This window comes from Lathyrus oleraceus, chromosome 2 (assembly GCF_024323335.1).
Source record: "Lathyrus oleraceus cultivar Zhongwan6 chromosome 2, CAAS_Psat_ZW6_1.0, whole genome shotgun sequence".
Lineage (NCBI taxonomy): Eukaryota > Viridiplantae > Streptophyta > Magnoliopsida > Fabales > Fabaceae > Lathyrus > Lathyrus oleraceus.
Window position 1 is genome coordinate 118,424,143 of NC_066580.1, and position 13,948 is coordinate 118,438,090.

The window sequence follows — 13,948 nt, forward strand, 5'->3', positions numbered from 1 at the left end:
CAGAAGGCAACTGTACGAGGGACTGATATCCATCACATAGAATACGGTGTTGAAGGTTTGTGATCCAATCTGAATTGGCAATTCTACCTCTCCAAACACCGACCTCTTAGAACCATCGAAGGCTCTCACCATGAGATCAGAAGGTTTCAAGATCAAACCTTCTACTTCTAACCTTGACAGGGCTCTCTTGGGTAGCACATTGAGAGAGGAACCTGTATCCACCAGAACATGAGATAACACGGTGTCTTTGCATTCCATTGAGATATACAAAGCTTTGTTATGGTTGCGTCCAGCTGGTGTTAAGTCAGAATCAGTAAAGCCCAGCCCGTTGCTTGCATGAACATTTGCAATGATCCCTTCTAGCTGGTTTACTGAGATCTCCTGAGGCACATATGCAGCATTAAGGACCTTCAGAAGTGCCTCCCTGTGTGCCTCTGAACACAATAGGAGTGAGAGAATGGATATCTTAGACGGCGTCTGAATCAACTGATCGACTACTTTGTAGTCGCTTTTCTTTATAATTCTTAAAAGCTCGTCCACATCCTTCGAGAAAGTTGGCTCTGAACCAGCCTGGGGTGCAGAGGTACCCTCATTTACGACTTGTTTGCCTTTGGCCTTAGCCGCGACATCAGCACTATTATTTTGGGTAATGGGTGGCGAGAATAGTCTGCCACTCCTGGTGAATCGCCCGATTCCACCAACATTATCCACTGCGGGACCTTCAACTTCGGGTTCAGACTTTTGACCCTCTTCTACCTTCAAAGGTCGTTCCACCCCATGATCGTGTGTGTATACATTCCCCCCATAATGCCAAGGAATGGCCCTATCGCTTGTGAAAGGTAAAGGACCAGGGGTTGTGATTGTCATAGCGGCCGGTCGCGCTGGTAGCACTGGTTGTGCTTCTGGCACACTGATCTGATTAGTCGGGTAAAAGATGGTGATAGTAGCGACATCATAGTCGTACTCAGGAATCTCGTTCATTGAAACAAAAACATCTGGAACACCGGAATCAAGTTCAATTACATCAAAATCAGACACATTGTTTGGTATATCAGCAACAACATTTGAAAAATTAAATACATCAATGGGAAATACACAATCAGCAGGAACAACATCTGTGAATTCTTCAACAGCATCTTCAAACACCTCTTCAACTACCCCTTCAGCAAACTCTTTGACAGACAAGTCTTCAACTTGGAGGGTACCATTGTCAAGCAAGACCTGGATACCCTGCTGCAGTTTCAAGCAATCCTTACCCTGTGTAGCGCAATCCAAACAACCTTTCCCACAACCGGGGAAAACATCGGCCTTCAGCAAGCATTCCTTAATTTCCAACAACGGAGTCTTCAACTTCAACACATCCTTAACAGACTTGGCTTCTTCCTCCAGCATATTGACGTTTGCACCACCATGCTGTGGCATGGGATTGTTGACGACATTAGGAGCCGGTGCAAGGCTGATAGCCTTTGAATCAATGAGGTCCTGAACTACGTGCTTAAAAGCTTTGCAGTTCTCAATATTGTGACCAGGTGCCCCAGAGTGGAAACTACACCTAGCATTGGCATCGTAACCCACCGGAAGTCTACCAACAGGAGGAGCCAGAGTGCGTAATTGCACAAGTTGTAGCTGTTGAAGACTAGCAAACAGTTGAGCGCACGACATTGGAAGAGTGTCGAAACGCCGGTCCATCATCCTCTGCCTCTGTTGATAGGCTGGTCTGTTACCTGATTGTTGTTGTTGTTGATACTGAGTTTGCTGACGTTGTGGTTGTTGTTGTTGGTATTGATTCTGTTGATGTTGTGGTTGTTGTTGTTGTTGTAGTGGTGCTGCAGCCGGAATGGTCACAGCCGCAACATACGGTTGTTGATGGTAAGTCTGAAAATTATTCCTCCGAACACCTCTGTTCTGATATGAAGTCAAAGAATTCACTCCCCCCTCTCTTTGCTTCTGTCCTCCCATAAATGGCTTCTTTACTCCTGATGAAGATCCAACTCCATTGTGGCTCTTGTAGGTCTTCAGGTAATTCTCTACCCTCTCTCCGGTGGAGACCACATCGGCGAAGTTGGAGGCATTGCACCCCACCAGACGCTCCAGGTAAGGTCCAGGCAACGTATTCATGAACATGTTGGCCATCTCCTTTTCCAACATGGGAGGTTGAACACGGGAAGCTGTCTCCCTCCAGCGTTGAGCGTATTCTCTGAAGCACTCATTGCTTTTAAGAGACAGGTTCTGGAGTTGAGTTCTGTCCGGGGCCATGTCTGCATTATACTGGTATTGCTTCACAAAAGCTTCCGCCAAATCCCTCCAGCAACGGATGTGGACTCTATCCAACCTCATGTACCATTCCAGGGATGCCCCAGCTAGGCTGTCCTGGAAGAAATACATAAGTAGCTTCTCGTCGTCAGAATATGCAACCATCTTTCGGAAGTAGGCTTGCACATGGATCTTCGGGCAAGAGCTACCATTGTACTTGTCAAAGATTAGGACTTTGAACTTCGGTGGGACCCTCACGCCTGGGACCAATCCCAAGTCAGAAACATTTACCCCCAGGGGGTTTTGTCCTTCTACCGCCTTCAGCCTCTCCTCTAATCTCCTGAACATGGGATCCATGCCATGGCTTAAACCAAAGTCTTCTGGCAGCAAGAACTGATCATCTTGATCATCGTGAATGGGTTGTTGATCGTGGTTGTTATGTGGGATCGGGACAGGCCCGGGTCCATTAACCTCTGCAATTGGAGGATCAGTCACGACCTCTGGTTGAGTAGTTGCGGGATTCCTTTGTATCATTTGTCTAATCTCCTGTTGTCCCTGCGCTACTCCCTGGACCACGTCCATGAACTGGTTCATGCGGACCCTCATCTCAGCAAGTTCTGCTTGTAGACTTTCCATTGCTTTCTGCTGGTTTCTGCGGGTTCCGTACCGGTGGATTCCTGAATCAGCTATCCTGCTAGTGGAACACCAAATAATATGAGAACACCGTAGCGACACCTGTTATGCAAGATATGCAAATGAATATGTTAATGCAATGACATATTTATCACTTCCAAAAAGGTATTCTACCCCCTTGATTCCGGTCTCACGAGAAGATCGAGCCATAGATAAACTTCGGAGATCAAGATGCAATAGAGAGAAGGTCTTCATACAAATGAGTTCAAGGAAATGGGCCTTAGCCAAAAATACACCAAAAGAGGATCTCCACAACAAGCCTGTGGATCATCACTACACAACCACAAAGCAATAAGTAAAGGGAGGAGCAAAAAGCAGGACTCAACCTCCTGTGTACAAACCATAAGGACTGCTCCTCACTTCAGCCAGTAATGTTATCGTGTCAGGATGATCTGGGAATTCTATCAAACGCCGGATAAGCAGATTCCTTTGGTGAATAACTCCATCCAACTCGTTGATGTGCTCTCCATCATCTTCTCCGAATACCTCTTCAAGTCTGGATTTCTTCAAACCTGCCAACACCTTAAGTTCCTCAATCTGTCCTCGAGCCTCATTGAGTTGATCGGTGATGTAACCATTAGTAAAACGGGCGCACAGAAGCTCATTGTTCTTCTCCTTCAGCAAAGTCTCCAATTTCTCCATCTGACCAGTCAGTTCGGTCACCATCTCCTCCTCCTTTTCCTTCCGAGAAGTTGAAAATGCATCCCATCGCTCTTGCCACCCAGCTAATTTACCATGAGCATCCATTAACTGTTGCTTGACTCGCCTCAACTCAGAACTGGATGATCCCAAGGCCTTGTCTGTCTTCCTGAAGAAGTCCACCTCCACAGCTAATTTCCTTTCTGCTTCCCCTTGCAATCTGACGGCTTCCCCCTTCTGATATTCTGCCTCATGGAATTGATGCATATAGTCTTGCAACTTCACACTTAACTCCGAGTTTTCAATTTGAAGCTCCTCCATGGCTTTCTTCAATTTGTCATACTCCTCTCGGCTCACCATTGTTGACCGCGCAGGAGTCGGTGGATACAAAGGTTCTTCTATAGGAAACGGCAGACCCAACTCTTCGACTCTTCCTTGAAGCCACTCTCCATACTGAGGGTAAGTTCTACAATCTCCTTTTCCAAGCACAGTTCTTCCTCTCTTGATCACCTTGAGCCAGGCCTCAGCTGCCTTACGGGATACAGTCAAATCAGGCGAAGAATGGAAAAATAGAGATTCTTCCACATCCTTTTCCAAAGGCGGAGTTCTTAAAGCATATCCAAACTGTCTGACTGCTAGAGAAGGATTATAGTTGATTCCTCCTCTTCTTCCTACCAACGGTACATTTGGGAAGTTCCCACAACTGTGAATAATATCCGCCCGAAGCAAGCTCCGGTCAGACCACCAAGAAATATCTTCAGCTCTCAACCCCATCAATCTCTTCGACCAACTCAACGAGTCCTCGACATCAACGAACGCTCCTGACTTGGGTAGGTGAGAACTGAGCCACTTATAAAACAAAGGCGCACAACAATTCAACAATCCTCCTTTTCTATTCTCATTCCTGTGATGCACCGAATGAAAGAAATCTCCCAACAAGGTCGGCACTGGATTACCCAACACAAAAAGGTGTATTGCGTCTACGTCCACAAATTTGGCAACATTAGGGAACAGGACAATCCCATACACGCAAAGAGCCAACACAGCATTGAAACCCCTCTAGTCACCATCTTCAAGTTTCTTCTTTGCTTCTCCCAGCAAGAAACTCAAATGAAAACCACTGACTCCTCCCTTCTGACACATACTAGCCTTCAAGACTGATTTCCCCAAATATGTGGCCGAAGCAACCATGCTGAGATCGGGCAAAAACTCAGAACTGTAGAACAACAACTGTGACTTGATAGGAACTCTGAGAAAACTGGCAATCTCCTCCAAAGTATGGACCAAAATATAATCCGGGAATGTGAAACACCTCAATGGAGGGTCATAGAACTGCAGCAGTGTGAATAGAGCATCATGTTGATCTTTGGAGAGAACCGTGACGAAGCTTAGAATCAAACCGTAATCCTTTCGGAATCCTTCTAGAGAATCGTGATCCATTAACTTCATCAGTTGTTGAATAGGCTCCGAACAAACCACTGGAAACTTGTAAGCGACGTGTCTCTTTCTGCCAATATCCATCTCTAGAGAACCAGAAAAACCCGACCGGAATCAAGAAGAAGATGTAAACCCCTTAAAATTGAAAAACATGTGTTAAATGATATGAATGCGGAATGATGTGATGCAATGCAGTGACATGGAAATCAGGACTGCTGTATCTGCTTGAACATTTGTCGGGTTGCATTGTCTGAAGAGAAAACCCACTGAAGAATATAATATAAGATCAAAACTCTGCTCCAGAAAACCGGGTTGGTTGGAGGTTAAGGTTCCCTGAATTTAGCCCGCCCCTCACTGGTAGGTTCTAAGAACAGAAGTTTGTCAGCTTTAGCCTTTCAGTCGAGAATAATACATTTACCACTGAAGGTTTGGCATTATTACGGGATAAAAGACCTCCGCTGACTCCCCTCAACAGGATATCCTAAAGCAAGTTCCCAGTCTCGGGGTCCTCGGATTGAGCAGCGAGAATGCGCCCACCAGAGCTAACATAATCGCGTCTCGGAGGAGAGGCCTCGACTAAGTTCTCGGGAAATGGTCACCAGAGTCGACGATTTCTAAAGGAATATCTGTCGTTATGGAACACCCATAGGACAAAATATATCCAACAGAAACCTCGTCTGGAATGTGGGTCTCATGAACGACTTAACGTAGCAACATACCACGCAAGCCTCATGACTATCCACTCTAACACCTATGTGTACACTCAAGCCTGGGTAGTGGGCTTATCTCTCATAGAACAGTCCCAACCCAACAAACAAACAACCCACAGATACAACAAACATATGTATATGAATGCAATAAGGTAAAGCAGGTAAATGCTGAAAATAAATAACTGTACAAAAGAATAAACACCCAACAAACAAGAAATCTACAAAAGCTAGGAGGGACTCGCTTAGGGAAACCAGAGACTCTGGGTTCGGTCCCCAGTGGATTCGCCAGCTGTCGCAGCCTGAAAAATACAGAGGTGCGAAAAAACAACCGGCGAAAGAAAAAGACAGAAGAGTCGCCACCGTGCGTTATTTATCCCAAAGGAGGGAAAGGAAACGCTCGAAGTAAACCTGAAGAGAAGGAAAGGAAAAGACAAGGTCTCGTAACCAAATCTTGGGTTCGGGAGTCGATTATGCGAAGGGAAGGTATTAGCACCCCTACGCATTCGTAGTACTCTACGGGATCCACTCTTGTTGTTCTTGTCTAAAGGGTGTGTGTTTATCTAATGTACTATTTACTAAAAGAAAGGGTCAAAGAAATGACTCGCACGGATGTCGCATCCACTGCATACGTATCTCATCTGAATATGAGAATCAAAGTCTTCGTAGCTTGCTTCAAGGATTTGCTTCGGATGCCAACATCAAAACGGTAGCGTTTTGGATCTAACCCTAGCCCGGCGCGCTGCATGGATTTCGTAGCAAATTCAAAAAAACACATGCAAGTTTCGTAGCTAATCTCTAGCCGGTCTGTAGCAAATACTGGAAACAACAATGTTCATGCAAGGACGATGAAGATCATGAAGATCTTCATCTGGAATTTCCAGAATTCCAAAAATATGTCCAGAAATTGGTAAAACCTACACCAATCGACTCATCTCGCTATGTACATTAAGGATCAACCAATGATTCATGCAAAAACAACAACACAAGCACGGGTCGAAGAGAAGAAGATTTGACAACAAAACTTCAATCAACCATAACTAACTCAAAACAGCACCAATTCATTCGAATTTTACATCAGCATCATCACTAAACCATGCTCTACATGAATATCACAAGGATTTGCAAAAATAAGGAACTCGAATTCTGACCTGTTGAAGAACAGAAGTTGATTCAGCTTGCTTCAAGGCCTGGCTATGCTTCAATTCTCTTCCAATATGCTTAGTGAGGTGAATGAGGATGAAAATGAAGCTCAAGGATGCACGAAACCAGCTGAATCTCCAACTGCCATGGATGCTTCACACCTTGAACCTGGCTCAATATGCCACGATTTCTTCTAAATCCACATCCAATTCTACTCAACAACACTTCATGATGATGAATTGAGCAAAAGAAAGTGTTCTTGTTTGAAGAATTTTGGAAAAAAGTTTTAGAGAATTTTTTTGTGATTTTCTTGAATCTAGATCTGAAATGTGTTAATGATGGAAAACAGTTATGATTAACCCTTTATACCTCCTCCTAATCATGTTTAAGAACTGTTTAGGCCAAATGCAAATGAGATTAATCCATTTTGTGGTGTATGTGAAAAATTAGAATTTCACCTCCCACACATGCCATGCACGTGAACAGTGCTTGTTCTGGCCCAAAATTCCCTTAAAATGAGTCCATGCAAGGTTTGGAAATGATTTGGTATGCTCATGATCAATTAACATGACTTTATGCAATTTTCTTCCAAAAACTTCATGAATAAACCAAAGGCCATGCAAATGAAATTTATGCCATGTAATGATATGCTTGGAAAATACATGTTATAAGGATCAAAATGCCAAAAGAACCACTCATTTTGGAGTTTTGGTTTGAAAGTTATGCTCATTTGAATTTTTGAACCCACTTTGCCATGATTGGACCATAACTCCTTAACCACACATGAGAAATTCATGATCTTGGACTTTTTGGAAATGGGAGAGAAAGATCTTAAACTTTCATGTTGGACAAAATTTCATTTGAAGCTTTCTTGATGATGTAATCTTGAGTTGAAGTTGGTCCAAAATCTTTCCATTTTTGGAAAATTCAAATTACAAGTCACTTGCTATTTTTGGAAAGTCTTGATCTGACTTCAAATTCTTCAAGATAAATGTTTGACATGTTGAATAACCTTCTTTGGGACATGAATGAAGTGTCTCAAACCATTTCTCCATCTCCTAGCCCTCAGTTCACTTTCAGTTGACTTTCATGGGCCTTAGATGACTTGGACATGCATTGTGGACTTCTGAGCCTCCAACACTTGGCCAAATTGCATCAAAATGATCCTTGAGTCATGTAAGCTCTCTATAACAACCCCTAGGGCTTTTATCTCATGGAAAAACCCTTTCTCTCTTGCACAGTTGAATTCTCCTGACCAGTCTTGACTGATGCAATGCAATGTACAATGCAATGTGAATGCAATGTTAATGACCTAAAAATGAAATGAATGTACAAATGGGAGGTGCAAATTTGAGGTGCTACAGCTGCCCCTATTCAATCAACTGGGGACTTGAACGGATGAGAGCAACGGCTGTCAGACCTTCAAGGTACACAGGGATTGAATACCAAAGAACCGTAGAAATTTGCACCCTGCGAGGATCCAAGAAAAGAATGTTCACCAATGGCAACTTCCACTGGGATCTGATATTTATCACGGGACCAGACAAGACGTCTACCAATGACTCCACTGGGGATTTTGATTTTTATCAAAGGAAGGAACCACGTCCAGACATCGAAAGATGAATGGAAAAGGATACATCCAGACGTCAACGGACGAATGGGAAAAAATCAACGTTTATCGATACCAATGGAGAGGTGACCAGACATCAACGGATGAATGGGAAGACTTGACCAGACGTCAACGGACGAACGGGAGAAGCTCGACGTTTACCAATACCAACGGAGAGGTGACCAGACATCAACGGATGAATGGGAAGACTCGACCAGACGTCAACGGACGAACGGGAGAAGCTCGACGTTTACCAATACCAACGGAGAGGTGACCAGACATCAACGGATGAACTGGGAGAAAGAGATACAACCAGACGTCAACGGACGAATGGGAAAAACTCGATGTTTACCGATATCAACGGAGAGGTGACCAGACATCAACGGATGAATGGGAAAGGATACAACCAGACGTCAGCGGACGAATAGGAAAAACTCAACGTTTATCGATACCAACGGAGAGGTGACCAGACATCAACGGATGAATGGGAAGAGATACAACCAGACGTCAGCGGACGAATGGGAAAAACTCAACGTTTATCGATACCAACGGAGAGGTGACCATACATCAACGGATGAACTGGGAAGACTCAACCATACGTCAACGGACGAATGGGAGAAAGAAAGGGGTGAGGTGTTACCGGTTAGTAGGTAACAAGCTCGGGAAGAATGAATATCAAAGACCGGTGTACGGGTGAGATATATCAATCAACCAAAAACATCTGAGGAAAACCTGAAGAGGCATACTTCGACTCAGGAAAATCTGACTCCACAGGGGACCAAGGTCGCAATAGGGAGCAGACAGGAAGGAACACCAAGGATACCGGGTTATGGGCATGAAACAGGTGACCGACCAAAACGTGAATTGGTTTGTGTTCCAAAACACTCATCATCCGGAACAGAGCTAGAAAAACAATCTTGTTAAAGGATGGACATTCGGTTCCACAAGGAATACGAATCTTACTCAGTTGGGGAAACAAACAAAGGGTTCAACCAAAGAGTGCATGAGATATATTATCTATAGCTGTCAAAACATAGATAATATACTCGCATGGAAGATCATCCATAACCGGGTTGTAGGTTGTCAAAGGATAAATCGACCTAAATCGTGAATTGGTGTGTGTTCCAAAACACTCATCATCCTGAAGAGAGCGAAAGCAAACTTGTTAAAGGATGGATATTCGATTCCACAAGGAATACGAATCTTACTCAGTTGGGGAAACAAACAAAGGGTTCAACCAAAGAGCGCATGAGATATATTATCTATAGCCGTCAAAACGTAGATAATATACTCGCATGGAAGATCATCCATAACCGGGTTGTAGGTTGACAAAGGATAAATCGACCGAAATCGTGAATTGGTTTGTGTTCCAAAACACTCATCATCCTGAAGAGAGCTAGCAAAGCAATCTTGTTAGAGGATGGACATTCGATTCCACAAGGAATACGAATCTTACTCAACTGGGAAGGATAAAACCTCGACTGAAGAGCCCCTGAGATATATTATCTACAGCCGTCAAAACCTAGATAATATACTCGCATGGAAGATTATCCATAACCGGGTTGTAGGTTGTTAAAGGACAAAATCAACCGAAATCGTGAATTGGTGTGTGTTCCAAAACACTCATCATCCTGAAGAGAGCGAAAACAAACTTGTTAAAGGATGGACATTCGATTCCACAAGGAATACGAATCTTACTCTGCTGGAGAAAACAATCAAAAGATTGACCAAAGAGTGCATGAGATATATTATCTATAGTCCTCAAAACGTAGATAATATACTCGCATGGAAGATTATCCATAACTGGGTTGTAGGTTGTCAAAGGATAAATCGACCGAAAAGAAAGGCATCGAGATACTGGACTAAGTATGTAAAGATGACCAATCAAAAGGGGAAACCACAAACATTACCGGCAAACAGTGAATGAAAGAGGGCCCACTGAGGATAAAAATGGCTTACTCAGAGCAATTATCCAAAAGGAAGGGGAAGACCCGCTGGGGATAAGATTGCTTAATCAAAGCAAACATCCAAAAGGGAAAAGGACTATCAATATCGAAAACTGGATAATGATAACCGCAAAGAGGGGATTACATCTACCGGTTCGTAGGTAGAAAACCACGGAAGAGTACCCGTCATCGACTAGGATGAGCACAAGGGTTGACTCCACAAAGGGGAGAAAAGAGAGTTCACATCTATCGGTTTGTAGGTAGAAGACCACAACAATCTGCTGAGGAACAGAATGGGAGAAAATAAGATTTACAACTACCGGGTAGTAGGTAGAAGACCGTAAAGATAGGACTTACAACTACCGGTTCGTAGGTAGAAGCCACAACAATCTGCTGAGGAACGGAATGGGAGAAAATAGGATTTACAACTACCGGTTCGTAGGTAGAAGACCTTAAAAATCCGCCAACAACCAGAATGAACCCCAATGGTTACCTCTGCTAGGGGATGAAAGTAGGATTTATAACCACCGGTTAGTAGGTAGAAAACTATAAAGATAGGACTTACAACTACCGGTTAGTGGGTAGAAGCCAACAAATTCCGCTGAGGATAAGATGAATGAGTGCCAGTTAGTGAGCAACTATTCATTTACACCATAGGGAAGCACAAGAGACGGCCACAAGGAAGCCAGTTTAGGATCGATCCAAAAAGGCATATTGAATCAAGACTCATCCTAATGAGGAAAGAACTCAATAGGGAAAACCTATCCCGTTTTGTGTGTAGGGAGAGAACGGAAACAACCGTCATCCACGAGGATATAACTCAATGGGGAGCGTAGAAGGAAATGACAGACACTTTCTGCTTAAGGGGTCGACTCTATATGGAGAGATCAGACACACCCACATCTTCTAGGGGAGGATCTACTGGGGAGATCTGTATCACCAATTAGCAGGAGACAACCATCAACAGATACATGGCAAAAGATGCAACATGAGTATCTGAATGTTATGATTATGCATGTATGCATTATGCATGAGGAATGTATGATGAATGCTGACAAACAGACATGTTTAACACACATAGGTCCAGGAATCAACCATCCGGTGCTACTCTTCCAAAGGGAAGGCCAAAATCACCAGAGAGCAAAGAAAACATGCTGGAGACTGGGGCATCAGGGAACAACATCATCCTGCAGGGGAGGAAGGCCACAATAGGCTTCCGGAGGGATCATCAATCACAACCGGATGAAAGAGTTCAATATACAGGCAGAAACGCCACAATAGCAACTCATGCAGGAGATCAGAGATACCAAGAAGCAACCAGATCTCTGATGGGGATAGATAGGCATTGATAAAGTTCATCATGCCAACAACTTCGCTGAGGAATCTATCCGAGGGAATGCCGGATTACTGGGATGTCAATCCACCAAATACTGAATCTTCCAAAGACAAGCACCCATGCCGGGGAGAGGAGAAGACTGCTCTGCTGGAGAGACGAAAGTTGAAGTTTTCAATAAACACTCTGCTTGGGAACTTGCCCACAAAAGTGTTCCAATAGCAAACTTGCTGGGGATGCCCCACAATAGGGCTCAAACAGCACTCTACTGGGGATGCCCCGCAATAGGGCTAATAGGACCTGGAGGAAAAATGCTGCACTGCCGGGGACATGAAGATGAACAACTTCAACCAACACTGCACTGAGCAACCTCGCTGAGGAGAAACCATAAGAGGTTCTACAGGGAAGAAGATACAGTTATGCTCGAGATATGAGCAAATGTCTTTCCCTGTTGGGAATCATACCACTCTTGGGAGAGCACTGCGGATCTCCTAAGTATCCTTCCATCATCGTGAATGTTCACTTTGTTTAAGAACAATTTTGTGAAAGATTTGTTTATTTTGAAAACAATGATACTTTATCAATTAAAACATGCAAAACATTTGTTGAGTTGAAACAAATAAGAGTGCAAATAATTGGATAAAAGCTCAAATTGATTTGATGGAATGGTAGTCTGCAAATGGCAAGACTCCACAGATCTGTACAAGTTTGAAATCGGTGATATATATTGGAGAGGTCTACATTGAACATAATGACCTTTTCTCTACCAATTCCGAATTTCGATGTATTCGAAGCTTCAGTCGACGATGAATCGAGAATTCCTGGCGGATGACAGATGTAGAACACGGTCTTGTCAGGATGCAGTTACTTGCCAAATCCCTAGTTTTTGCCTAGATTGCCCCAGTGTGAGGTGCTCAATCTAGCGGGATGCAAATTCTTTTTTTTTTCAATGTCTCTAACTTTTTCCTGGATCGCCCTTTCGGGTTTTCAATCCACCGAGACGCTCCTTTTTGCCTAAGTCTCCCTTTCGGGTGTTCAACTTAGCGAGTTATTTTGCTTTTTTTTGTTTTAGGCGAAGTATTTCTTGACTGCATCTGAATTCACAGGACGAGTGAAATTCTCCCCATCCCTTGTTGTAAGTGTCAAAGCACCGCCTGAAAAGGCTCTCTTGACAACATATGGACCTTCATAGTTTGGGGTTTACTTGCCCCTGGAATCGGGCGCGAAAGATAAGACTTTCTCGAGCACAAGGTCACCTTCTCGGAACACACGAGGCTTGACCTTCTTATCAAATGCTTTCTTCATTCTCTGCTGATATGACTGACCATGATACATGACAGTTAATCTCTTCTTTTTGATCAGATTCAGTTGGTCGTAACGACTCTGAATCCATTCAGCATCAGTCAACTTGGGACTTTGAGGGTGCTGTTTCTCTTTTGTTTCTTTCTTTCTTTTTTCTTGATTTTGATTTTGATTTTGATTTGATTTTCACCCTCCTCTTCTTTTTTTTTTATTACATTTTTAATGCCCCAGTTCGGCTGTTCTGCTGATTCTCGAGATACAGCTGAGTGATCTTCTTTTCTTGCTCAAGAAGTCGGGAAATCTCGTCAGGAGTCCCTTCAACATCATCTTCTTCCGCTTCGAATACAGGGAATTCAAAGTTGGGAGATGGCGTTGGATCATTATGTTCAATGGGTTTTAGAATCAACCTGCATAATGATTTTGAATAGAAAAGCTTTTTGGAAATCAAACAAGGCCATCATTATGCAGATGAAAAGATTGCTTTTATTCTTGTTTTTAGGGTTTTTTGTGATCACCAATTTCATGCAAAAAGCGAAAAGGGAAAACAAATGGAAAATCAAATGTTTTAACATGAATTTATTTGAATGAAAATATCATTGCACAAATGTTGCCAACAATGTCATCACTTCTCCTTTTGGCATGGGAGAAGGGTTTTCAAACAAAGTGATTATTACTCTGACTTATGAACGACTATAGGAATACCCACAGCGACCCAATTGTGACAGATCCCACCAGGGATGACAAATGTCAGAATCCTCTGCATCATCAGCTTCCCCACTCTGATTGACGTGGATAAACTTGTACTTCTGAACAACCCTTTTCGTTGAAGACCTCAGAAGAAAAGCCAACGCCAGCTCGGGACTTGTTACCTTCAAGCTCGATTAAC